Below are 24179 nucleotides of genomic sequence, written 5' to 3'. Positions count from 1 at the left end.
AAGGGGCAAATACCACTAGGAAAGGCTGGTCCTGGGATTTGGTGCATAGCATTGTTAAGGTTGCAGGGGTGCTCTTGCTTGGGGTACACCAGCTGGACTGGGACAGAGGAGAGACTTCCTGCCTTAGTTTAGATCCCCATCCATGGGACATTAGGACTGACTCCCAGTGTGCGGTTGGGACCGCGAGTGCCTAATCCCAGATGGAGCAGGGGCACCTGTCAGTGGTAGCCTGTAGAGAAAAAAAAACATGAACAGGTTGGCAGGGCCTCCAGATGAGCGTCACATTCTATGACCAGCAACCCCTGATGTGGCTTCATAGCACCTATAGTCCATCAGTCCTGAGGTCCAGACATGGTGCAAACTAACTTCACCAGTTTGTCCTCACCCCAAAGTGGACGCCCAGGATCCAGCCCATAGTCAAGGGCACCCAAGAATGGTCTTGAAGCTCACACAGCAGCAAAACTGGCAGCAATTAGAGATGCAAAACCAGGTCAAGAATTGAAAATAGACACAATAGTCAAGCGCGTGAACCTCCTGAGGGCTGATAACAGGAAGCTGGTGGACAGGGTGACAGAAACCTAATCCACCCTCACTTGGATAGTATCAATGGCATTGGTGTGTGCCACAGGGATATGGACACTGAAAATGGAAGTGGTTATTCTGAAGGAGAGAAGGTCACAACACAATAATGTTGACTAAGGGCATCCCGGAGAAAACTAAAGGTTTCAATTTGGAGTTTTTCCTAGAGGAGTGGCTGTCCTCGGGGGTGTGGAGAGGCAAAACTTTAAAATGCTTTATGGTTGAATGCATCCACAGGGTCTAAGGACAGTGCTTGCCACTGAGGGCCTCCTCAGGCTCCTCAATTTCTGAAAGGGGAAGCCTTCTTGAAGGAAACTTGGATGCATGGCCCCTGGAACCTGGAAGGAGCTGCAACAAGAGACTTTTCTCAAAAAGCACATAAGGCAGCCAAACCTCCACTATGCACTGTTAAAGTTCAGATAATAGACCAAGGAGAATCAAACTTTTATGGATCAGCAGAGGATGTTTGAGATTGTCTAAATACCCAAGGCCCAATGTCTGAGAGAATGTATGGAGGCTGGGTGGGAAGGCGAGTAAACGGTGCCAGAAATTGTGGAGAGGACTGCACATGGCCCCACTAGAGTCAAGTCGAATCTGACAGGGTGAAAGTAGTGGCAGATATCCACCAGAGGACAGTAAGTGGCACAAGTCAATTGGTGGTCAGTACTGACAAAAGAAAACGGGAACTCTGATAAAGAAAGCTCAGAGGGATAAGAGGACTGAGGGGGAACCTGCCCTACCAAAGGTCACTCCGATGACATCTGAGGAGATCATTTCAATCAGCGACTCCCCTCGGGGAACGGCCCATAAAGAGCACAATAGATAGGACAGCCGATGGCCTCAGGAGTGATGACCAGCATCAAACCTAGACTTTGTATGTGGACCTTGACCCACCACAGTTGCTTTTAGTGCATTGTTCCTAATGTTCACAGTTCAACTGCTTTATGTGAAGGAGTGACAGACCCTTGGGTATTGGGGCACCTGGTACTTTAAAACCAGCAGTATGACAATGTGGGGAGAGAGGAGCTGGGAGCAGGAGGAGTTGAGGTCTGCAAGCCAATATGCAAAGGCACATAAGTGCTGTAGGAGAGACAGATGTTAATGACTCATGGCTGACCCCATGGTGCACCTGCCCACAGGAGAACTGACTCTTAAAGTGCTCACCTGGAGTGCTCACTTTAGCTTACTGAGGCCTGGACAGTAAGCTAAAGAGGAGAATAGTCATTGAATATTTTAATAGACACGACACTGGCTTGGTTCTGATGCAGGAGACATACCTGGTGGGGAACAAAGGTGTTTTTCTTGACCATGGCTGCTACTGCGACAAGATAGAGAATGATCAATGCTAAGGGTATGTAACCAATAAGACACACTGCTATGCACCCGGTGATGTTGCCCACAATCAAGAAAATACTGGTGGGCAACATCACAATCATGAAAATACTGGTGTGTCGATGGGTATAGGGCTTACCCTGAACCTCAAATCAACCGCAGTAAGACTGGGTATCTGGGAAGAGCAATTTCTGTACAGGTAGACACAACGGTTCTACAATGTTGCACTAATGGTGGCAAGGAGGGACATAATTCTTTGCTGGGGTACTGAGGTGCCTCCAACAATAGCCGAATGGGAATTGAACCTTAATTGGTGCAGAAGACCTGAGGAGTTAGTATAACAGTCTCAAAGATGCCCTCAAACATTTGACAATGTGTAGGCCATGGAAGCTAATGGACAGTGATAGGGAAGGAATTTCATGAAATAGTTACACAATAATACCATCACGTAGCAAGAAGGCACGCTAACCTTGTCTGGATCCAGCTGGGCAGCTGGAGGAGACCAAATGAAGAGTGTATAAGATCCAGGACAGACACGCATGGGTGTACTACTGTCAAAATATATAATACAGACCTCAATGTTATAACAATTTGTTTAATGTTAATGTTTTTTGGTTTTGTCTTACTGCAAATTTAATAAACAGAATGAACAAAATTAAGAACTGTAATACAAAAATTTTGTTCTGGGAGGGGTTCCATTGTTGGAGCAAGGGCTTTCCTGTCCATCTACCCATGAATTTCATGCAATACCACCTTTACAAAGGTAAATTCTCACAGAGGATGGTGTAGTAAGGAAAAACATATTTTTTTCCTCCACTTTTTTCCTCAGTGCTGCGGTCTGCAGCAGACAAAAAAACAGGGAAAGTCCTTGAGGGATTCTTTTTGTTCAGTAAGGTCTAACTTTCTGTACAATAAATTCCCCTTGTTATGCATTGAAAGTAAGCTGCCTGAAGTGCACCAGGCCCATGATAAAGAAGAAGTGTGCCATATCTTAGAAGATGTGGCACAATTCCCCTTTCTCCATTTCACTCAAAGCAGTGTAACAAGTTTCCTTGTTTCACTGCGTTGCATGAAAGATTAGTAAATCTGACCCAAGGAGTGTGAGTGTTCTCAACACATGATGCATGTGACCTTGTAAATGAGAATATAGAAGACATACCAGTCCTTCTAAGAGATTATACACAATGCTGAAGAAGTGCACTGTGCTGAAAGATGTGAGCAAGGGCCTTACACATTTTCCTTTGAGTGATGGTGATGGACTGACTGGGTTGTGGTTACCAATGCTCATAGCCATCCATCACAGATTAAACATACTGTCCACCTATTGCATGACAAGGACTTGTGAGGAAGTTGAGTCACATCATAGAAATAAGTGAGTTATGGACTGGTCAGGATGTGAACAACATGTAGGTATTTTTACTTTTGTTTGATAAACACATTCCTAGTAAGTTTTAATTATTATTTTTTTTAAATATTTTTTATTGAGCAGAGCTTTAGATACATAACTTCTCTGATACATAATCTGTTTAAAAGACATCAATGAACAAAAACCCAGTAATACATTTTCAATTTGATAGCTTCCATTTTCCAGATAAAACTTTAAGAACAAGAAAGCGAAATATTCAACTGCAGCAGCAAATAACATCATCTTCCAATATTGATCCTGTGAAAATCATTAAGAATAAAGTGCAACAACCAATACGGTTACAAGTTCAGATAAAGTGCAACAGTGTAAAGTGCAAATATTTCTAAAGTGCAATGCGAAATGACTAGCGTATTAATATAAAAGATGAATAATATAGTCCCTCTTTTAGATTTCTCTAAAAGTACAAAAACCAAAGAAATTATGCATATTCCTGAAATACTAATAAAGAACGACAATGTAAAGTGCAAATTCTTTTAAAGTGCAGTACATTAAAACTACAGTATTGATATAACAAAATGAATACAATAATCCCTCCTTCGATTTTTCTAATTCAATAAAAAATATCCAATTCTATTCAAACTTCCTGGATGCCCCAACCCCTCTGGCATAAGCTTTTTCAAATTCTCGGGTCCTTTTCATTTTGTTAAACCATTTCAAATGAGAGGGGACTACACTAGATTTCCAAATCTGGAGAATTAATGAGCGAGCTATGGTGCAAGAAATGAATAAAAAAGTTTTCTCAGCCTTCGATCAGATCGTTCCATTGTGACAGAATCCAAATAATGCGGCCTCTATCTAGGTGGAACGCGCCTACCGATTGTTGACTCAATATCAGCAAAAATTGCATCCCAGAATGGTCTCAACAAAATGTGATGCCAACCACCTTCCCCGTCTGCCTGGCAACGGAAGCAGTTATTCTCGACTCTCGGAAATCTTTTTTCTAAAACTGCTGGGGTTAAATAGGAGAGCCATCGGGAAAGGAAGGCCATCGTTTTAAAATTCGCTGCACGCAAAGATTTGTTTCCTAGATGGCAGACATTCGGGGAGAGGGTACATCCTGTCTTACGATTGATTTTAACTAAATGGCTCTCCAGCACAGACATTTGACCCTGTTTATGTTTTAACCGATAACAGTTCCCCACACTGCTCATTCTGACCCCATATAGAGCTACCATCAATTGATCTGGAGTATCCAGAACTCTGTTCATAGTTTTTTAAAAATGAACGCTTTGTAAATATAAAAAAAAGGAGGGTGGCGTTCCGATGGCTTTCTGCCCTGGCCCATATTTCTTGACAAGAAATCACCCTATTTTGAACTATAAAATGTCTTAACTTGAGTAATCCACAGGTTTCCCAATCTCTAATGTGTCTAGATCGAAGCTGGAGACCACATCTAGAGATTTCCCTCAATTTTAAATATTGGAGACCCGAGGATTCTGTTTTTTTAAAAAAATGACTGAAGCCTAAGAGCCACGTCCTTAGAAGTCTTATACCTGTTTTTTTTAGGGAAGTTTGGAAGTTTGACAGGGGTTTGTGAGTCTCTTTCTTGAACCATTTTATCTAAAAAAAGCTATCTTTAGTGCATTTAGATCCCATCAGTCACAATATTAAAACAATAAAAGCTGCCTCGTAGTACGTTCTTAAATTAGGCAAGGCTAAGCCCCATTGTGAAGTAGGTAATTGAACCACAGCCATTTTGAATATTGGTGCTTTCTTTCCCCAGACAAATTCTCTAAATAAACTTTCCAGCTCTTTAGAATAGGACATGTTTATCCTTAGTGGGACATTGAAAAAGAGCAATATAAGTAGCAGGAGTATAGACATTTTAATAAACAAAACTCTTCCTACTATCAAAAGGGGGAGTAAAAGCCATTGTTCCAAGAGTTTCTTAATTTTGTCCTTCATCCTTAGATAATTCAGTTTAAGTAGCTGATGGTATTGGCTCGATACATATATCCCAAGATATCGGATTGGGTCTAGTTTAGCTGCTTGCCTCCTTAAGCAAGGTGGAAAAGAACATGGGCGTCCGCAGGGGGGGGCACAGGGAGTGGGGCAAGGAGAGGCTCTTGCCCCCCTTATTTATGAAATGGGGAGGGTGCTGTGTACCTCAAAGAGAAATGAAACTTCAGAAATAAAACACACTTTGTCAAAATCGAATTTTCCTTTTACCCATTTCTGACCATATTTTTTTTCAAATGTAAAGTTATATCAGATAACTTTACATTTGAAGAAAAATATGACTAGAAATGGGTAAAAGGAAAATTCGATTTTGAAAAACTTTTGGTGAAAAAACTAATTAACCTTCTATGTTGGAGCAAAAGGAGAGGCGAGAGGAAAGGAGATATAATGAGAAAGAGAAAAGGAAATAAGAGTGGGGAGTAGAGACAAATATAGAGGGGAAGAGGAAAGAGGGAGAAATGATTGACGAGAGAAGAGAGAAAAAGAGGCTAGAGTGGAGGGGGAGAGAAAATATTCTAGGTAAGCACATTAAGGGAGAAGGAGAAAGAGAGGGAAACAACAAAGGAAGAGATGAAGTGAGGACAAACATAGTGGCGAGAAGGGTGAAACAAGAGTTTGGAAAAGGTAGGGAAGGAAACAAAAGGGGAGAGAAGGGCGATGGCAAAGGGAGAAACAGAACACTGAATGACAAAGTGAAGGATGGATGCAGAAGAGGGTGTTAGAAGTTTCTGGTCAGTAATAAGAAATGGGTGGGGCAAGGCCTCACACACACATCTTATTCTGACATCCCAGCAGCCCATAGCCTGATTTACAGGTTGGCAATACCTTGAGGTGGTGCCAAATCTAGAGTAAAACCTAAGAAAGGGATAATATGGTACTACCACTTCAAAAAAGGGATTGTATAGTAAAATAAATGATACCTGTGGATTTTCCACTGTTTCTAAAAATTTCTCCAGAAATAGGTGGATTTTCCTTAACCACTCAAGAATAAAGCATACTTTTAGTCTGGTCGCCACTAGAGTTAGAATAAGGCCCCTACACTTTCCTGAATAACCTTTGGAAGCTGCAGACCTGAAAACACTCACAAGGACAGGAATCTATTTAATGTTTCCAGAAAACAGTCTTTTGCAAATGTCAAGGTTTGATAAAAACAAGTTGTTTCTGACAGCAACAAGTCAGTAAATTGGCCACAATGAAATATAACAGGTGTAGGGAAATGAGGGTAACTGGTAGAGAAAACACAATTGTAGAATCTCATTTGCCCTCGATCCATTTCTTGTTACAACCCTTGCTTGCTTAAATTAAGATATGTGTGGCAGTGAAATGCAGAGACATTGGGTACGGGGCTACAGGGTTGTTCCCGTTAGCCGTGAGCCCCGAGACCTGCTGCCGTGATTCAACCCACCACTTTCAAATGTCACTTGCCCCCGCTGAGTGGAAAGCCCCAAATTCCACACATAATTCCTCCTTTATATAAAGAAAACTCATAATTGGAAGTATTTGCCTCACCAGATAAATAACTCACTCACTCACTCACTCTCAGTATTGGTATTCACATGGTTTAGTAAAATCGCAGTACACTTTACACCATTTTTGGTTGATACCAAAGTCATAAACTACATTTCAAGCAAAAAAAACTAAAAACACTAGCTGTGATTAACTACACCGCTATCGAAATGAAGTTTTCAACACCAATGTGCAATGACGATGCTTGTATTAACTGACATACATTGTGAAGTTTATTTTCCCCCAAAAAGTATACTATATATTATTGATGAAAAAAAATGAATGTGTCCGTCTGTAATGCAATTGATGCTCATGTGAAGTGCTCTGATACCATTAGGTCGAGTTTGCGCTATATAAAACTACAATAAAAAAAAAGAAGCAAGCGTTGCAGATGCTGTAGAGCTCTTTCAGTGTTCGAGGTGCTTTTATGTTCAAATGTGTATACCTCAATTGACTAACATTTCATCTCTGGAACACCTTTCCTACTAAAAATATTAAACACCTGGCTATTCTCTACATTATAATTTCAAGTGATTTCTGCTACAAAGTGTACTGGTTTGTTTAAGCAAATTGAGACCCTGCCTCTCACACTCCTTCACAGTTCACCTTATGCAATAATGTGCTGCCATACCCCTGCCTCATCAGTGTTGGATCATACCTCCAGATCACGCACACACAAGACCAAAACTATTATTTATAGGCTGATCCTCAACCCACAGATGTAGCAGCTTCAAAAAATTATTTAAAGCAAGGCAGAGTTGTCACAAAGTTGCCAGATTGTTTTTATTCACACCCAAAAACATTAGCTCCACTTAACAGACTTTCCTAGTGAAGCACTACTTTCATTTTTTCTCGTCTTTGAGTAGCATTTTACTCCTCAGGTGAGGAAGTTCACCGTTCCTGGAGGTACTACAATATCTGGTTGGTGCATGGTGTAGAAAATGTTTCATGTGATCCTTATCAGCTGTTTTCCTTTTATTAGTTTATGAAATGTGTAGTGTACTGCAGCTTTATGTTCATGAATGCGGTATTTTAAAACCGGTAACCAGTCAAAATATCAAGTTTTTAATTTCGACTAGACATAATATCGAGTCAAAAATAAAGAATAGATATAATATCGACTAGACATAATATAGACTACAAAAATATCGACTAGAAAAAATGTATATTGACTAGAATAGCAATAATATCGAGTCAAAAATATAGAATGGACATAATATCGACTAGACAGAATATAGACAACAGAAATATCGCATTTAAGGTAAGTTATTAATAATGTTTAATTTTTGTGTAATATAATTCTGTAGCGGGTTGTGGGTTTATAGGGGAATAGGGTGGGAAGTAATTTAATTATAATTAATTAAATATGTTATTTTATTTATTGGTGTTTAGTTAGAATTAATTGATAAATTAGTATTATTTGATAATTAATTAAAATATAATTTCAAATTAATTTTAATTGATTAATTGAGAAATATTTTATTTTTGTAATTTATTTTCTGTAGCGGGTTGTGGGTAATTCAATTATAATTAATTAAATATGTAATTTAATTTTTGGGTATTTATTTAGAATTAATTGTTAAATAATTATTATTTGGCAATTAATACAAATATAATTGGTAACTAATTTTATTTGATTAACTGATAAATATTTTAATGTTATTCATTTGTTTTATGCAGCGGATTGTGGGTTTATAGGGGAATAGGGTGGGAAGTAATTTTTATAATTAATTAAATAAGTAATTTAATTTTTAGGTATTTATTTGGAATTAATTGTTAATTAATTATTAATTGGCAATTAATTAAAATATATTTGGTAATTCATTTTAATTGATTAATTGATAAATATGTTAATGTTATTAATTTTTTATGTACCGGGTTGTGGGTTTATAGGGGAATAGGGTGGGAAGTAATTTAATTATAATTATTTAAATATGTTATTTTAATTATTGGTATTTATTTAGAATTAATTGGAAATTAATTATAAATTTTTAATTAATTAAAACATATTTTGTAATTTATTGTAATTGATTAATTGATAATTATGTTACTTTTATTAAATTAATTTCTGTAGTGGGTTGTGTGTTTTTAGGGGAATGGATTGTGAAGTAATTTAATTGTAAGTAATTACATTTTTGAATAAAACATTTATTGAGTTAATTTTTCAAAATACTTTTAAATTGTTAATTATTTTATTAGTAATATGTAAATAATTAGTATTAGTAGGTAATTTTTAATATTAAATAATTTTTATTTGTATTTTACATTGATTATTTAATATATTTTACACAGTTGTAAAATATTTTAATTAATTTGTAATTGGTGTTAATATTTGTATTATTTATATTTAAATAGGAAGTGTTTACTTGCCTTACTATTGCACTCACTGTAGTTGGAATATTAATTTTTACCTCTACTCTATCCAACGCTTTCCCTACTGTTGCACTCACTGGAGTGGGAATAGTAATTTTTACCCCTACGCTATCCAACGCTTTCCCTTCTGTTGCACTCACTGGAGTGAGAATAGTAATTTTTACCGCTACGCTATCCAACGCTTTCCCTACTGTTGCACTCACTGGAGTGGGAATAGTAATTTTTACCCCTACGCTGACAATGTTTTCCCTACTGTTGCATTCTCTGGAGTTGGAATAGTAATTTTTACCCCTACGCTATCCAACGCTTACCCTACTGTTACACTCCCGGGAGTTGGAATAGTAATTTAAATCCCTACGCTATCCAACGCTTTCCCTACTGTTGCACTCACTGGAGTGGGAATAGTAATTTGTACCTCTATGCTATCCAACACTTTCCCTATTGTTGCACTCTCTGGAGTGGTAATAGTAATTTTTACCTCTACGCTATCCAATGTTTTCCCTACTGTTGCACTCGCTGGAGTGGGAATAGTAATTTTTACCCCTACGCTATTCAATGTTTTCCCTACTGTTGCACTCGCTGGAGTGGGAATAGAAATGTTTACCACTACGCTATCCAACGCTTTCCCTACTGTTGCACTCTCTGGAGTGGTAATAGTAATTTTTACCTCTGCGCTATCCAATGTTTTCCCTACTGTTGCACTCTCTGGAGTGGGAATAGTAATTTTTACCCCTACGCTATCCAACGCTTTCCCTACTGTTGCACTCACTGGAGTAGGAATAGTAAATTTAACCCCTACGCTATCCAACGCTTTCCCTACTGCTGCACTAACTGGAGTGGGAATAGTAATTTCTATCTCTACGCTATCCAACGCTTTCCCTACTGTTGCACTCTTTGGAGTAGGAATAGTAATTGTTACCCCTACGCTATTCAACGCTTTCCCTACTGTTGCACTCTCTGGAGTGGGAATAGTAATTTTTACACCTACGCTATCCAACACTTTACCTACTGTTGCACTCTCTGGAGTGGGAATAGTAATTTTTACCCCTACACTATCCAACGCTTTCCCTACTGTTGCACTCTCTGGAGTGGGAATAGTATTTTTTATCCCTACGCTATCCAACGCTTTCCCTACTGTTGCACTCGCTGGAGTGGGAATAGTAATTTTTACCCTTATGCTATCCAATGCTTTCCCTACTGTTGCACTCACTGGAGTCGTTACAGTACATGTAACCCTTTCGCTATCCTACGGTAAATATATTGTTTATGTTTTGTAAATAATATGTATATATATATATATATGTATTAAAAAAATTAAAGTTACATTAATTATTTCTCAATTTTACGGTTATTTAAGTATTTTAAATATGTTTAAATTAATTTAATTCATTATTATATTACTTTTAATTTACTTTTAAGACATTTAAAAAAATCGATATTTTGACAGTATATTTTTTACACTCGATATTTTGGAGTCGATATTTTTGTACTTACCTGTTTGAAGATAGGAAGTCGATATTCTTGCACTCGATATTTTAACTCGATATTTTGTCCTCTCGATATTTTGACTGTCGATGTTCTGTCATTGATCCTTTAAAACCATTCTCCTTATGTTTTGTAAGGATTTAAGCAAAGGACATTTAAACAGGTCCCCTCCGGGCCCTGTAGTCATGTCCCTAGCTTTTCAGGCAAAAACACTAATTTATTTCTGAATAACGAGTCCACATGCATTAAGGTAAGCATGCTGCTCTTGCTTACATTTCACATACTTTACTCAGTCCTCAATTCCCTGTGAGTGTTTGCTTTTTTCAGGAAGTTATTACTGTTTTTTCAGACAGAATATTACTCTTGTCTAGTTCATAATTTGAATTGAGTTGTTTCCAGGTGTTTATAGCGGAACGCAATTTGCTTGCATCTAAAGTTTCTTTTAGTGGAAGAGTATGTTGTTCAGTGGGGGAGAAGATGTGGCACTATGGCCAGAGCTGCAGAATTTGGAACTGGGGAACCAGGTTCAGCCTTCCCATCTAAGGGAGCACATTCCCATGCTAGACCTTAGAAGGCCCAGCTAGACCTTAGAAGCCCTGGTGTCTTAGCACCAGCATGTCCCTAGCTGTGGAGGGGGTTAACCTTGAAGGTCTGTCCCCCACAATCCATACCGAAGTTTACCTGCAGTCTTTTGGGCAGGCCTACGAAGCAGCACACGCTAGAGCGACAGTGGCTCTGTCACTGAGGTCACATGACCCTGAGCTAGTCCGTCTCACCCATTGGTACCTCAGTTGGCCTTGTTTCTGCACAAGTAGTGCAACTCACCAGGGATCGGCAATGCAGGATTTGCACGCACACCAAACTAAGTTTGCAAGCTGTAGGGTCTCTGCTTCATGCAAAATCACTTTTAACATATGCTGTCTGCTTTGGGGCCACAGAATTATGCAGCAATGGAGGATAAAATGATGTTGCAATGTTAACTAAATTATGCAGCGTAATGCGGTACCTTTTCTGATGCCAACTGCTAGAAGGTGTGAATGATATCTACCAAAAGCCACAAAAGAAAGAGATGGCTGCGGCACAATAACCCTATAGTGTATGAGATCATATTCAGCCTGCTCCCTGCCCCTCATGCCTCCTCCTGTGCCCCATTGTTTCTTGTGCCCCACCTGGCACACATCATGTCGGAGGATTGTGATGACGTTAACATTTTACCCACCCCCTGGAAAAAATTCTGCGGACGCCCATGGAAAAGAATCTAAATCTGCATTGAGGGCAAGAACTTCTGTTTTATTTGCATTTATTTTATACCCGCCAATTAACTCAAACCTTTTAAATTCCCTTAAAACCAATTCAAAATTCTCTTTTTCTGGGATCAAATATAAAATTATATCATCTGCAAAGAGTTTCAGCTTTGCCATGCCAGAGATAGGAGGTTTAATTGCCATATTATTACGTATTTTAATTGAAAGTGGCTCAATAAAAAATATAAAAAGAATAGGCGAAAGCGGGCAAGCCTGCTTGGTCCGACGATTTATTTTTATAGTCCCTGCTTGTTTGGAGGTAATAAGTACCTGGGCCATGACCCCCTGGTATATATTACGAAGCATATTGACAACCTGAACCAGAAAACTAAATTGCTCAAGGGTAAAAAACAAGGTTCTCCAGCTCACGAGATCAAACGCTTTCTCTGCGTCAACCATAACGATACTGGCCGGGATAGAGTTTGTGGTAAAAAAATACAGGGCATGTATTAAAAACTGGGTATTCACTGACATTAATCTGCCTGCTATAAACCCAGTTTGATCACTACCAATAGTCTCCTGAGCTGCAAATATACAGCGCTCAGCCCATACTTTCATCAATATTTTATAGTCTGAATTCAGAAGACTAATGGGCCTGTATGAATTAATGTCTGCCGGATTTGTATCCTTTTTGACAAAAGATACAATTATTGATTCTTTAAAGCTTTTTGGAACTGAGCCACCTCCTTTTACGTAATTAAATAAGTTCTTCAAAGGAGTGATCAATTCCCCTAAAAAAACATTATAAAATTCGATAGGGAATCCATCCTGTCCACATGCTTTAGCCCCAGCTGTTGCCTTGATGGCTGCTGAGATCTCTTCCGATGAAAGCTATCTGCTCGTAGAATAGCGTTACAGGATGTAGGTTTCCTGTGAAGCTTACTTTGCAGAGTGTTCCCTTTCCCATAGAATTCTAGGTCTAGAAATTCTATTTGAGACTTACTGTGTTTCATAGTGAAGCTCAATTCCCACATGTTGGAGTTGAGATGGTTGAAAAAGCTCTGTAGTAGTTCATCTGTACCAGTCCATAGCAAAATGCAGTCATCTATATACCGACCCCAAAAAGGAATGGAGTCAGTATATAGGCTGCCCTTTGTACCCCAAATGTGATCTGCTTCAAACGCACCCATGAACAGGTTGGCGAATGACGGTGAAAATTTAGAGCCCATGGCTACTCCTCGTTTTTGCTGATACCATTGCTTGTGAAAAATGAAAAAATTGTTGTTCAAAATTAAGTTCATCATCGAAATGAGCATCTGTGTGTGTACCCAAAGAGATGCCGGCCAGTTTGACAGAACACGGGTAATTGCTGCTATGCCCAAGCTCGGATTGATGCTGGTATATAGAGCAATGACATCCATGGTGACTAAGGTGGTACCTGGTTGCCATTCCAAATCTCCCAAAAGGCTAAGAATGTGTTTGGAATCCTGTATATAGGATGGTAGATTTCTAACCAGTGGACCCAGGAACACATCCACATATTCTGTCAATCTTTCAGTAGGACCCCCGATTCCAGATACTATCGGTCTACCTGGTGGGAAAGGGAGATCCTTATGGATTTTTGGAAGGGTGTAGAGCCAGGGGTATGTAGGTTTGAATACTTTAAGATACAAGTATTCGTCTTCGTTCAGGAGACCCTCTTCTTTCCATTTACGTAGATGGTCATTGATATTGGTTGTCAGTGTACCCATTGGGTTTTGAGCAATTGGTTTGTAGCAAGATTGGTCTGCTAATTGATTCAGTATCTCATTATTGTAGTCATCTGCGTTCATCACCACAATATTTCCTCCCTTGTCCGCCTCACGAATAATGATGGTGGGATTGTTAGTGAGTGTGGTTAGGGCGTTGCGTTCTCCTTTTGTTGGATTGTCTTTGAATGTGAATGTTTCTTTAAGTTTCTTAGTGTTGATTTTGTTCAAGTCTTCCAGAACATGCCTGTGAAAATTGTCAATACTGTTGCCACCCGGTAATGTAGGTGTCCATGGGGACTTGAATTTTAGACCACTGGCCACCCCAAAATCTGTGTCAATATTAAGTTCCTCTAGTAGTTGCCCCATTTCCAATGGGCTATCTTCACGTTCAGTGATAGACAACAGTAAATGAATTGCTTTTATATCCTTTATTGTGTGTACATCATTTTTCAAAACATCAGGAATATTTCTAACATTCTTTCTAGTGGGTGTCTTCCCTGCAAAGTGCCTTTTTAGTTTCAAGTTACGCACAAACTTAAAGAGATCTATTTTGATTTGGCAGATGTCACCAATAGAGTAAGGATTAAAACTGAGGCCTCTTGCAAGTAGATACGTCATATCAGGAGTGAGAGGGAAAGAGGATAGGTTGATTACTTGTAACTCTTTATTCTCATTCTCTATTTCCTTGTTACGCCTGATCTGAGTTTTTTGCAATAATCTTCGTTGCCCACCCCTGCTCCCCCTGTGGGTTTTTCGGTTTGTGCGCCTCTTTGGGATTGCACCCTGTTTCCCTTGCGGATGCGTTCCATTTCCACTAAAAAAGGAGTGCTATTGGTATCTGGGAGATCTCCCATTTCTTGTTCTGGTTCGCTTGTACCTGCAGTATTAAGAGATGTGTTGCTAGATGAAATGGAGCTAGGAGCAGATGCGTTGCCCCCGGATTTCTTTGTGTTGTTAGATGGAATCATAGCATCGTATTTACGGGCATAAGTAAAAACTCTACCATTGCGATAGTCTCCATCATCTCTTTTTATTTGTCTTGCTTTTCTATTTTTTATTTCTGCCTGGTGTTTGAGCAAGACCTCATCTAGGATAGTATAGTTCTTCAAGGTGGGTTCTGCCAGGTTAAGGTCTTTAATTTCTTGTTCTAAGATCGCAATTTCTCCCTGTAGTTTGGTGGATTTACGATCTGCGCTTTCTATTAAAATGTCCATAAGAACAAAGGAATTGTTATAGACAGAATCTTCCCACTTTTCATTAGATCTACATCAAGATCGTCATAAGTTGGAAAAATCTGAGAGCGCAAGCCTCTGGGTATTTGTTTCAAGCGCATGTATTGTTTTAAAGTGGTAGCATTCCACCATCGTGAGTTCTCTTGCTTTTTTAGTCTTTCAAGTTTCTTGAATTTATCTTTTAAACCCTCAATCTGAGGGGGAGCAGAATTGGCAGCTGCTGTATGTGTAGGCATGCCTTTGGCTAGATTCTCGAAGAGGGCCGCAGCTACTTTGTCTCTATCCATATTGTGATAGAGACGTTCGGATTTGTGTAATCTGAGTATATGAACAAGTGGAGCGGGGGGCAGCCCTCTCTGGAAGTCAAGTATAACAAAAACAGCTGAGAAGTATTTTAGTATTCCAGAATTACTAGGCGCAACTCCTGGGTGGCCGCAAGGTGATATGTTAAAACGATACTGAGTATAGGCAATGAGGCGAGCGGTAGTACCCCAAAACCGCTCCAAAAAGGACCAGCAAGCTGATCCACACAATTTAGAAAAAACAACTATGCCCCTGCACTATACACAGTCAATGAGTAAATAGTAATGGTATAAGTTTGTTCTTTAGAAAAGTAATGAAGGTATCAGGACAACTCTAAACATTAAGTAACTCTCCGAGAATGAGTACATATGAATCGAGATATAAAAGGTGGATAGACAGTCTTTTCTTGGTGTAGTCACTTCTGTTTATTGTTCCATAGCAAAAGCCAACACGTCTTTCATCGCAGGGAACAAACTGCGAATCTTCAGGGCTGGATAAAAACAAAGATACATTTTTGGGAACATGTTCTGTTACCGAACAGATTTAGGTAGTGACTTGATAGTGTCAACCCAAGTGACAAAAAGCATGCCATTTAAGTGACTCTGTGTAGTGAGAAATTACTAACTAAGAGACATATGTGGATAAGGAATGGGTTAAAAGTCTACATGGACCGAGAACACTGGCCGGATCGAACAGTGAAGTCGCAAGGTGAAAAAGTGTAATACTCTTTATGTAACGAGACCCCGAGTGACTTACAAGTGGTATTTTTTAAGAACAAAGAAAGGAATGGCAGTATGAGTTGCACACTTTTACGTGTCAGACATTTGTGCATATTTATCATACATGATTAGTTCATTTTTTTTTATTTTTTAAACGGACAAATATATATATATTTTTTTTAACTCTGAATAGTCGTGCACTTGTTTTTAGAGAACCCTTAAATCCCTCTTGTATGAGACAACTAATCTAATATGTAGATGTCCTACCTTTATTGAATCATCTATTGGACTAGATAAAATTACACCCGGATGTCAAGTCCTCAATCCTGTTGTGATATCGAGTTTAGGGGAGATGGCCGGTCAGTGTGCAGACTCTGTTGAGTGTCTGCAAAAAAGGGGAATGTAAATGAAAAAGAGCTGAGAAAAGGGAGATATAAATAAATAAAAAGGGGATATGCTGGGTGTTAACCAAGAAATACTCCAAGTTGTGGAGTAAATTACAAAAGGGCTTTCCCTAACTTGGTTACTTGGTATAGCGGAGGCCATAGTTGGAGTGATATTTCTAAGAGTAAAAAACACTCACCCTCGTGAGGAAAAGAAAGTTCGTACTTGCAAAAGCCCAGTCCGGGCGTTACGTGGAAATCTGAATTCTGAATATCAATTTTATGTTCTGGCTGTATACAATCTAGAGAATATAAAGTGTGCACATACAGAATAAACGTGGTATCATACTTGAAAAGGTGTCTGCAACTTCTAGAAAAAGAGGATGCCTGAATGAAAAACATACCTCGTTACTTTCCGAGTCAGATGGAAACCGGGCGGAGAAAAAGTTTGTGGATGGGCGGGTGCGCCGTTTAATCCACGTAGGAAGTGCACCTGAAATGTGCAACCAAAGGTAGTGATTAGCTCATACCTCGTTATGCGATCGTAGTTAGAAATTCAAAGGACGGATATCGTCCAGCATTAAATTAGGAATCTGAAAGCGGGAGAACGCTTACCTTATCTGTGTCAATCTCCCTCTTAGTTACCCGGCGCCGTGTATCGAAGACGGACATGTGACCGGAAGTCAGGCCGGAATAAATACCGGTATTCTGACTAAAAACAACTAGACTGTTGGTTAACCTCTTTACTTTCAGAGGTTTGGCAAATAAGAGAAGAAATACTATACTCAATGGGGTATTGTGTGTAATAAGTATTTCCCAAAAAAAAAAAAGATTTTTGTTTCTATGAAAATCTGTAAGCGTTAGTTAATCGGTGTGTGGGATGATGCGAGACCGCACGGATTTTTTTAGATTTTTTATGGCCACCATTACTGTCACCAATATTTAATTAATTTTTAATTTTTAATTTATTGTTTATACATCTCGCTTCCGAAGTCATGAAAGCTGATATGCTGAAAAAAATAATAAGAAAATTTGTGTTTGATATCCTGTATGCGAGGATATTTGTGGAATATAGTTTGTATCGACATGTGTGTGTCCGATACATCAAGGAACAATAAAGTTAAAAATGAGCACATTAGTCTCATGTTGACACCCAGCAAAAGAATTTAATGAGAGAAAAGAGGGTGAATGGGGGCCAAGTGGCGCCCTTTAAAAGACTATTGTATAAGCATTGTTGATGCCAAGTGTAGGCCAATTCAATCATGAGTTTCAAGCGTGTATTTCGCTCGATATCCCGTAGAAAAAAAAATAATTTGGAAAATAGAGATGATATATTTAGTTTTACCCACTTGAGTTTTAAGAATAACCCTCTTGTCTATGTTTTCTATGTGCCAAAATTCTATGTGCACACTGTGTAAGTGACATAGATATACAAAAACATTGTTTGGTTAGGAACACAAACGACAACAACCATTGTAGTACAGAGTAAAGTATAGAGCGTGTAACAATAACATGGTGACATTTTTTGTATAGAAACAGTACGTATACTTATTCATTAACATAGGAACTAGATGCTGGCCATATGGTATAGGAAAGATCCCAAAAAGACCTGTTATTTCTCATCCTTTGGTGGGGCTTAGTTACCCAGAAAAAATTGAAGTTCTGGGTCATAGTTTAGACCAAACTCTATGCTTCGTAGACGCATAATCCAAGTTGCTTTTTTGCGCCTTAACGCCAACTCCCGGTTACTGCCCCTCACATGGATGGGCACAGTTTCAATTCTAAAAAATGATACTCGGAAGTCTTCCACATTGGTTTGACATTTGGCTACATGTAAAGCTACTGGATATTTGGGGTCCTGTTTTTGGATAGCCCTCATGTGTTCAGATATCCTGAAAGGCCCTTATTGTACTTCCAACATATTTTTTGCCACATTGGCATTCAATGATGTAAACAACATACTTTGTAGTGCAATTGATGTTCACTCTGATATCATATATTTCTTCGGAAGGGCCCTTGAAGTGCTTAGTTTTGTGTTTGCCCACTTACACATGGTGAAAAAGCCACATTTAAAAACACCATTGCTGTGTTGGGTTAACCAGTTAGGAGCCATGTCAATGCGAGGGACCGTAGGACTCAGCCTATTCCTTAATGTTCTCCCTTTGCGAAAAGTGATCTGAGGGGTTATTGGGATCATTTCTTTTAGTGTTGTGTCATCTTTTAGCAGACTCCAGTGTTTGGTCATACTATTCCTGATCCAATAGTGAAGTGGGTTGAATTCCGTGACCATTCTCACTGTTTTATCAGTCGATTTCTGGTTGTCTTTAGTTTTCAAAGTATCCGGTCTCTTCATTTTGTTCAATTTCCTTTTTGCTTCGGTAAGGATCGTCTTTGGGTAACCACGTTTCTCAAATCTCATATTCATATCTTCCAATGTGGTATTGAGTTCATCATCTTCACTGCAATTGCGTCTTGCACGGATGAATTCTCCAAACTGTATCGATCTGATCTGATGGAAAGGATGAAAGCTATCTGCTCGTAGAATAGCGTTACAGGATGTAGGTTTCCTGTGAAGCTTACTTTGCAGAGTGTTCCCTTTCACATAGAATTCTAGGTCTAGAAATTCTATTTGAGACTTACTGTGTTTCATAGTGAAGCTTAATTCCCACATGTTGGAGTTGAGATGGTTGAAAAAGCTCTGTAGTAGTTCATCTGTATGCAGTCATCTATATACCGACCCCAAAAAAGAATGGAGTCAGTATATAGGCTGCCCTTTGTACCCCAAATGTGATCTGCTTCAAACGCACCCATGAACAGGTTGGCGAATGACGGTGAAAATTTAGAGCCCATGGCTACTCCTCGTTTTTGCTGATACCATTGCTTGTGAAAAATGAAAAAATTGTTCAAAATTAAGTTCATCATCGAAATGAGCATCTGTGTGTGTGCCCAAAGAGATGCCGGCCGGTTTGACAGAACACGGGTAATTGCTGCTATGCCCAAGCTCGGATTGATGCTGGTATATAGAGCGATGACATCCATGGTGACTAAGGTGGTACCTGGTTGCCATTCCAAATCTCCCAAAAGGCTAAGAATGTGTTTGGAATCCTGTATATAGGATGGTAGATTTCTAACCAGTGGACCCAGGAACACATCCACATATTATGCCAATCTTTCAGTAGGACCCCCGATTCCAGATACTATCGGTCTACCTGGTGGGAAAGGGAGATCCTTATGGATTTTCGGAAGGGTGTAGAGCCATGGGTACGTAGGTTTGAATACTTTAAGATACAAGTATTCGTCTTCGTTCAGGAGACCCTCTTCTTTCCATTTTCATGTAGGTGGTCATTGATATTGGTTGTCAGTGTACCCATTGGGTTTTGTGCAATTGGTTTGTAGCAAGATTGGTCTGCTAATTGATTCAGTATCTCATTATTGTAGTCGTCTGCGTTCATCACCACAATATTTCCTCCCTTGTCCGCCTCACGAATAATGATGGTGGGATTGTTAGTGAGTGTGGTTAGGGCGTTGTGTTCTCCTTTTGTTAGATTGTCTTTGAATGTGAATGTTTCTTTAAGTTTCTTAGTGTTGATTTTGTTCAAGTCTTCCAGAACATGCCTGGGAATATTGTCAATACTGTTGCCACCCGGTAATGTAGGTGTCCATGGGGACGTGAATTTTAGACCACTGGCCACCCCAAAATCTGTGTCAATATTAAGTTCCTCTAGTAGTTGCCCCATTTCCAATGGGCTATCTTCACGTTCAGTGATAGACAACAGTAAAGTAATTGCTTTTATATCCTTTATTGTGTGTACATCATTTTCCAAAACATCAGGAATATTTCTAACATTCTTTCTAGTGGGTGTCTTCCCTGCAAAGTGCCTTTTTAGTTTCAAGTTACGCACAAACTTAAAGAGATCTATTTTGATTTGGCAGATGTCACCAATAGAGTAAGGATTAAAACTGAGGCCTCTTGCAAGTAGATTAGTCATATCAGGAGTGAGAGGGAAAGAGGATAGGTTGATTACTTGTACCTCTTTATTCTCATTCTCTATTTCCTTGTTACGCCTGATCTGAGTTTTTTGCAATAATCTTCGTTGCCCACCCCTGCTCCCCCTGTGGGTTTTTCGGTTTGTGCGCCTCTTTGGGATTGCACCCTGTTTCCCTTGCGGATGCGTTCCATTCCCACTAAAAAAGGAGTGCTATTGGTATCTGGGAGATCTCCCATTTCTTGTTCTGGTTCACTTGTACCTGCAGTATTAAGAGATGTGTTGCTAGATGAAATGGAGCTAGGAGCATATGCGTTGGCCCCGGATTTCTTGGTGTTGTTAGATGGAATCATAGCATCGTATTTACGGGCATAAGTAAAAACTCTACTATTGCGATAGTCTCCATCATCTCTTTTTATTCGTCTTGCTTTTCTATTTTTTATTTCTGCCTGGTGTTTGAGCAAGACCTCATCTAGGAGAGTATAGTTCTTCACGGTGGGTTCTGGCAGGTTAAGGTCTTTAATTTCTTGTTCTAAGATCGCAATTTCTCCCTGTAGTTTGGTGGATTTACGATCTGCGCTTTCTATTAAAATGTCCATAAGAACAAAGGAATTGTTATAGACAGAATCTTCCCACTTTTTCATTAGATCTACATCAAGATCGTCATAAGTTGGAAAAATCTGAGAGCGCAAGCCTCTGGGTATTTGTTTCAAGCGCATGTATTGTTTTAAAGTGGTAGCATCCCACCATCGTGAGTTCTCTTGCTTTTTTAGTCTTTCAAGTTTCTTGAATTTATCTTTTAAACCCTCAATCCGAGGGGGAGCAGAATTGGCAGCTGCTGTATGTGTAGGCATGCCTTTGGCTAGATTCTCGAAGAGGTCCGCAGCTACTTTGTCTCTATCCATATTGTGATAGAGACGTTCGGATTTGTGTAATCTGAGTATATGAACAAGTGGAGCGGGGGGCAGCCCTCTTTGGAAGTCAAGTATAACAAAAACAGCTGAGAGGTATTTTAGTATTCCAGAATTACTAGGCGCAACTCCTGGGTGGCCGCAAGGTGATATGTTAAGACGATACTCAGTATAGGCAATGAGGCGAGCGGTAGTACCCCAAAACCGCTCCAAAAAACCAGCAAGCTGATCCACACAATTTAAAAAAAACAACTATGCCCCTGCACTATACACAGTCAATGAGTAAATAGTAATGGTATAAGTTTGTTCTTTAGAAAAGTAATGAAGGTATCAGGACAACTCTAAACATTAAGAACTCTCCGAGAATGAGTACATATGAATCGAGATATATAGGTGGATAGACAGTCTTTTCTTGGTGTAGTCACTTCTGTTTATTGTTCCATAGCAAAAGCCAACACGTGTTTCATCGCAGGGAACAAACTGCGAATCTTCAGGGCTGGATAAAAACAAAGATACATTTTTGGGAACATGTTCTGTTACTGAACAGATTTAGGTAGTGACTTGATAGTGTCAACCCAAGTGACAAAAAGCATGCCATTTAAGTGACTCTGTGTAGTGAGAAATCACTAACTAAGTGATATATGTGGATAAGGAATTGGTTAAAAGTCTACATGGACCGAGAACACTGGCCGGATGGAACGGTGAAGTGGCAAGGTGAAAAAGTGTAATACTCTTTATGTAACGAGACCCCGAGTGACTTACAAGTGGTATTTTTTAAGAACAAAGAAAGGAATGGCAGTATGAGTTGCACACTTTTACGTGTCAGACATTTGTGCATATTTATCATACATGATTAGTTCATTTATCTATTTTTTTAAACGGACAAATATATATATATATTTTTTTAACTCTGAATAGTCGTGCACTTGTTTTTAAAGAACCCTTAAATCCCTCTTGTATGAGACAACTAATCTAATAGGTAGATGTCCTATCTTTATTGAATCATCTATTGGACTCGATAAAATTACACCCGGATGTCAAGTCCTCAATCCTGTTGTGATATCGAGTTTAGGGGAGATGGCCGGTCAGTGTGCAGACTCTGTTGAGTGTCTGCAAAAAAGGGGAATGTAAATGAAAAAGAGCTGAGAAAAGGGAGATATAAATAAATAAAAAGGGGATATGCTGGGTGTTAACCAAGAAATACTCCAAGTTGTGGAGTAAATTACAAAAGGGCTTTCCCTAACTTGGTTACTTGGTATAGCGGAGGCCATAGTTGGAGTGATATTTTTAAGAGTAAAAAACACTCACCCTCGTGAGGAAAAGAAAGCTTGTACTTGCAAAAGCCCAGTCCGGGCGTTACGTGGAAATCTGAATTCGGAATATCAATTTTATGTTCTGGCTGTATACGATCTAGAGAATATAAAGTGTGCACATACAGAGTAAACGTGGTATCATACTTGAAAAGGTGTCTGCAACTTCTAGAAAAAGAGGATGCCTGAATGAAAAACATACCTCGTTACTTTCCTAGTCAGATGGAAACCGGGCGGAGAAAAAGTTTGTGGATGAGCGGGTGCGCCGTTTAATCCACGTAGGAAGTGCACCTGAAATGTGCAACCAAAGGTAGAGATCAGCTCATACCTCGTTATGCGATCGTAGTTAGAAATTCAAAGGACGGATATCGTCCAGCATTAAATTAGGAATCTGAAAGCGGGAGAACGCTTACCTAATCTGTGTCAATCTCCCTCTTAGTTACCCGGCGCCGTGTATCGAAGACGGGCATGTGACCAGAAGTCAGGCAGGAATAAATACCGGTATTCTGACTAAAAACAACTATACTGTTGGTTAACCTCTTTACTTTCAGAGGTTTGGCAAATAAGAGAAGAAATACTATACTCAATGGGGTATCGAGTGTAATAAGTATTTCAAAAAAAAAAAAAAAATTGTTTCTATGAAAATCTGTAAGCGTTAGTTAATCGGTGTGTGGGACGATGCGAGACCGCACTGATTTTTTTAGATTTTTTATGGCCACCATTACTGTCACCAATATTTAATTAATTTTTAATTTTTAATTTATTGTTTATACATCTCGCTTCCGAAGTCGTGAAAGCCGATATGCTGAAAAAAATAATAAAGAGAAGAAAATTTGTGTTTGATATCCTGTATGCGAGGATATTTGTGGAATATAGTTTGTATCGACATGTGTGTGTCCGATACATCAAGGAACAATAAAGTTAAAAATGAGCACATTAGTCTCATGTTGACACCCAGCAAAAGAATTTAATGAGAGAAAAGAGGGTGAATGGGGGCCAAGTGGCGCCCTTTAAAAGACTATTGTATAAGCATTGTTGATGCCAAGTGTAGGCCAATTCAATCATGAGTTTCAAGCATGTATTTCGCTCGATATCCCGTAGAATTTATTTATTTTTTTAAATAGAGAAGATATATTTAGTTTTACCCACTTGAGTTTTAAGGATAACCCTCTTGTCTATGTTTTCTATGTGCCAAAATTCTATGTGCACACTGTGTAAGTGACATAGATATACAAAAACATTGTTTGGTTAGGAACACAAACGACAACAACCATTGTAGTACAGAGTAAAGTATAAGCGTGTAACAATAACATGGTGATATTTTTTGTATAGAAACAGTATGTATACCTATTCATTAACATAGGAACTAGATGCTGGCCATATGGTATAGGAAAGATCCCAAAAAGACCTGCTATTTCTCATCCTTTGGTGGGGCTTAGTTACCCAGAAAAAATTGAAGTTCTGGGTCATAGTTTAGACCAAACTCTATGCTTCGTAGACGCATAATCCAAGTTGCTTCCTTGCGCCTTAACGCCAACTCCCGGTTACCGCCCCTCACATGGATGGGCACAGTTTCAATTCCAAAAAATGATACTCGGAAGTCTTCCACATTGGTTTGACATTTGGCTACATGTAAAGCTACTGGATATTTGGGGTCCTGTTTTTGGATAGCCCTCATGT

This window comes from Lissotriton vulgaris, chromosome 6, assembly GCF_964263255.1.
Source record: "Lissotriton vulgaris chromosome 6, aLisVul1.2, whole genome shotgun sequence".
Classification (NCBI taxonomy): domain Eukaryota; kingdom Metazoa; phylum Chordata; class Amphibia; order Caudata; family Salamandridae; genus Lissotriton; species Lissotriton vulgaris.
The sequence above is the reverse complement of the archived record's forward strand: the minus strand, read 5'-3'. Positions refer to the sequence as shown.